Here is a 5,072-nt window from a genome sequence, read left to right as displayed (position 1 = left end):
CACCATGTGGGATGTGCTCCCAATGCACAGCACTTAGCTACTTGGGCCCAGCCCAAGATTTTTTTCTTTAAATCAGGATCTCACTACATCCTGATCTCCTTGCTTCAGCTTCTCAAGTAGCTGGGATTAGAGGTGTGTCATTGGGCTGGAAAATGAAGCAAAGCCTACCATGAGGCTTCATCCTGCAGAGCAATAGCATCTTGTCAGTATATGCTATCACAGCTTGGCTGTATAAAAAGGTTTAAAATGAAGAAATGAACCGGCCATGGTTGCACAGCATTAACTCAACACTCTGTCATGCTGAGGACTTATGGGAATGTGATGGCTTGGATCCTGAGGTCTCCTTGTGCATGCCATGCATGCTGGGCATGTGTGCATGCATGCTCAAAATCCCTGGAGGATAATGGAGCAGAAGGGATTGTGGTGTGGCCAACCCTCTTCCTGGGGGGTGATTTCTCGCTATCCCTCTCACTGTCTGCCTGTCTGTCTTTCTCTCCAGTGAGTGTACATGCTCTAAGGCAAAAATCTCTCTTAAAAAAATGAAAAGAGGGACCAGCAGTTAGCATAATGGCTGTGTCACTGGACTCCCACGTAGTTGACTGTGGTTCATGTCCCGGACCCGGTGGCTTAAAACTCACGCCGGGCGCGTGTGCGTGTATGCCTAAGATCCCGAAAGGAGAATGGAGGAGAAGGGATTGCAGCGTGGCCATCCCCTCTGGGGGGTGATTTCTCACTTTCTGTCTTTCTGTCTCTGTCTGTCTGGCGAGCACACACGCCCTATAGCAAAAACCTCTCAAGAAAAAAAAAAAAAAAAGAAAAGAAAGTTCATAGCACCATCATTTATAATAGTCCCAGATTACAGACAAACTGAATGTCTATTCGGACTGGATATATAAGTGATAGTATTTGGGAGATTGTATATTAATGGAAAAGGAAGAACTGTCAGGGCTGGGAGGTGGCACAATAGTCCAGTACAGTGCCCTTTTAGGTAGCTTAAATTCAGAAACCTCTCTGAGGAGTTGGTACATGTGAGCACATAATCCAGGGCTGGTTGAGGCTGGGAGCCTATGGCAGCATTGAGAACCTGTTGGAGTTCTTTTTCTCCCTCTGTCTCTCTTGCTCGTGGAAGAAATTAATAGATAAATAGATACACTGAAAAAGATAAAAGGGGCCAAATGATGGTTCAGCACTGAAATGCAACACTCTGTGAGGCTGATGTCATAGACAGAAGGTTCCTGGTTCAAGTCTGGAGACCTCCTTGAATACGCCAGGCAAAGGTGTGCCCATGAATGAGGGCTGGCCTTGAGGCCCTGTCAGAGTGCTGTCTCTCTCTGTTTTCCTCATATATGGAAAAATTATAAAACCTAACAAGAATGAAAAGAAAAATAAAACTATTGTACTGCAACATTCACCAACAATGAATCACACAAGGTAAAATAGAGTGAAATTTGTCAGACACAAGGACCTCCGTTTTTATATGAAGTCCCAATGCTGGAGCCTAATGTCTGGTGAGAGAGGAAGGTAGTTCCTACCTATCGGAGGAACAAGTGACTGGGGCCATGGAGAGGATTCCGGAGTGCAAGCCAGTAGGAGTAATCACTTCACAAAAAAGTATGAGCTCTTCATGAACTATTTTTAAACTTCTTGTAGACATTTTATCTTTGAATGAAGCATATATAAATATAAATGTCAAAACAGATTATTTTCATGTACTCTGCTCGGAGCCTTTTCTAAATTCTGACACTTTTTCTTTCTCTACATTTCCCCTCTGTTGGTTTAGTCAGAAAACACAATGCTTGGTTTTGGTCAAAATAAATCAAATAAAAGAATGAATACCTCTTCAGAGTTTCCAGCTGAGAGAAATGAAGTTTTTTTCTATCTATTATGAAGTCTTATGGCCCAACGCAGGCAATGGGTTAAATTCGGGCTTTAATTGACCTGCCAACCAAAATAAAAATTTTCATTCACCTAAGCAGCTATATTTCAATGCTCCCTTGTAAAAACAAAACAAAACAAAACAAAACAAAAAAACCCCACTAATATGTCAGTCAATTCTGACATGAAATAAACACTGCCAAATATGATTATATGAAATCATATAATAACATAATATCTATCTTTTTTTTTTTGTTTTGTAGAGAGATTTTTGCTATAGGGCGTGTATGCTTGCTGGAGAGACAGAGACAGAGACAGACAGAAAGCGAGAAATCACCTCTTCGGAAGGATGGTCACGCTGCAATCTCTTCTCCTCCACTCTCCTCTCAGGATCTTGAGCACACATGCACATGTGCCTGACATGAGTTTTAACCCGCTGGGTCCGGGACTTGAGCCATGGTCGACTACGTGGGAGTCCAGTGATGTAACCAATACACCATCTGCTGGCCCCCAAATCATATAATTTCTTCTTTCATTTTTTTCCTGTTGTACGGCCTAAGAGTGTATCTCACATGTAGAAAATTTTAAAAACAGATTATCTGAATCATTATTTATTGAGTCCCCACTACTGAATGGCAGGCATCGTGCTAATAGGTCAGTCCTTGCCCACCAAAATGAGGTTTGTTTTGGAGGCCAAGCCAAGAGGAACAAGGATAGCATTGCTTTTCCAGGGATAGGGGTTGGGGTCAGGGCTGTGGCTAGATTATTTAAAAGGGCTATCTATTCTACAGAATTAAGGTCACAGACTAATTTCAAATCCCACTGTCTCATTGACAAGGTGATTCGTAATAAGTACCCTTCTTTGACCTGGACTGATTCATGAAGGAGGCCTGTGGCTTCTAGTCCTCCCCATTTCGGCAGAGCAGAGTTGGAGAAAGCAGAGCTAAGTGGCATTGATCTTTCAATAAAGCCTTCCCCTATACATTCTCACACCAAGGTTCATCATCACTTCTCATGCCTCCTTGGTGGCTTGTAACTTATTGCTGTGATTTGTGTGTGTGCCTGTGTCTCCCATGGAGGTGAGTGTCTTGGGGGCAATGGACACGCCTAATCCATTCTTTCTCTAGGTCAACCACAAGTACAAATGACATAAACTCAAAGTCCACTAATTAAAATGAGGACAGTTTTCAATTCACAGATTGCTCTGGTTTCTAATTGGCAACAAAGAAGAGTGGATCATTGTCATTCACTGAATGTTCTATTTATATATAAATTTGGGATGTGTTTGTGTTTCTGTCTGTCCCTTGAGATGGACCTGTTTCTGGCTTATTGGTTTGGCTGAAGATGCTAAGATTTTATGATCAAAACATGTAGACTTTGGAGTTACTTGCAAATCTAATGAAGGTCATTGTTCACTTTTTAAATTTATGTCTTCTTTATTTTGTTTGAATTTTGGTACATGCAGTTTTTCAGGTCTTCTTGTTAAAGTTTAACATTTGAAATTGTCTCTTCTCTTTTTTCTGGACATTCCTCTGGAGTCGTATGGGCAGAAAATGTAAAAACTCCACATTTGACTTGAGAGTTATGAAATGTAGGATCCTCAGCCTTCAGATGTTTTAGAATATTCTGTATTCCTACAGTTAAGATTAAGAAGACATGGGAGCCAGCAGTTAGCGTAATGGCTATGTCGCTGGACTCCCACGTAGTGGACTGTGGTTCGCGTCCCAGACCCGGTGGCTTAAAACCCACGCCGGGCACGTGTGCATGCATGCCCAAGATCCCGAGAGGAGAATGGAGGAGAAGGGATTGCGGCGTGGCCATCCCCTCTAGGGGGTGATTTCTCGCTTTCTGTCTCTCTGTCTCTCTCTGTCTGTCTGGCGAGCGCACGCGCCCTACAGTAAAAAAACCTATCAAAAAAATTAAAAAAAAAAAGATCAAGAAGACATTTACCATACAATTATTGAGGAGATGAAAAGGATAATTGAAAAAGTAGAAAAAAGAAATACATTTGCTAGGTGAGGTAACTCCTACAGAGTAACTTAGGAGAAAATATAGGTGATCTTTTTGATAATGATTTTTTTCAAATACAAAATGTTACACAAAATGTATTAACTGACAAACTAGCAATTTGTTAAGCTTAGAAAAAGTACTTGTTTAATAAACAAACAAAAAAAATTACTTCACATTTTTGTTACACACTAACTTACCTCCAAGTTGTAAAAGTTACAAAATTTTGGTTTTAAGAAAGTGACTTTATGGGACCAGCAGATGCATAATGGTTACTCACTGGACTCCCACGTAGTCAGTTTGTGATGAGCATGTGTGCGTGCATGACCAAAATCCCAAGAGGAGAATGGAGGAGAAGGGATTGCGGCTGCATGGCCATCAGTCCTGGGGGGATGATTTCTTGCTTTCTGTTTCTCTGTCTCTCTCTGTCTCTTGGGGAAGCACACACACTTTATAGCAAAAATCTCTCTTTAAAAAAAAAAAAAGAAGTCATTTTATGAAGCCAGCAGGTGGTGATGGATCCCACACGAATGGGTGCAGTCCAAGTCCTGGACTCGGCAGCTGGAAAATCATATCATACATGTATGTGTGTGCCCAAAATCCTGAGCGTAGATTAGAGTAGAAGGGATTGTAGCATGGCTGTCCCTCTAGAGGGCACTCTCCCAACCCCTAACTACTGCCCCTTTCCCTCTTTCATAAAAACATGTTCTATAGCAAAAGAGAGAGAGAGAGAGAGTCACTTTATGATTGTTCTAATTTATTTTGCTGTGCCATGGTAAAAACAAAGTTATCTTTGAAGTGTTTTCAGTGTTTAAATGGAGTAATGGTTGTAACATAAACTCGTTTAAGTACTTTTTACATCAATAATAGGCCAACATGTGGATTAAATACCCTCTTGGTAGAATAGGAAATACTAAGGACAATACTGTATAATTTTTTTTCTTTTTTTTAGGTTTTTGCCAAAGGGCACATGGATTCCTGGAGAGAAACCAACAGACAGAAGGAAAGTGAGAAATCACCCCTGGGAGGATGGCCATGCTGCAATCCCTTCTCTTACATTCTTCTCTTGAGATTTGAGGCATGAACATGTATACACCTAGTGTGATTTTCAAGGCATTGAGTCCAGAACTCCAACCACAGTCAGCCACGTAGGGGTCCAGTGCTTTAACCATAATGCCAGCTGCTGCACC

The sequence above is a fragment of the Tupaia chinensis genome, unplaced genomic scaffold, assembly GCF_000334495.1.
Source record: "Tupaia chinensis unplaced genomic scaffold, TupChi_1.0 Scaffold000294_2, whole genome shotgun sequence".
NCBI lineage: Eukaryota > Metazoa > Chordata > Mammalia > Scandentia > Tupaiidae > Tupaia > Tupaia belangeri.
The sequence above is the reverse complement of the archived record's forward strand: the minus strand, read 5'-3'. Positions refer to the sequence as shown.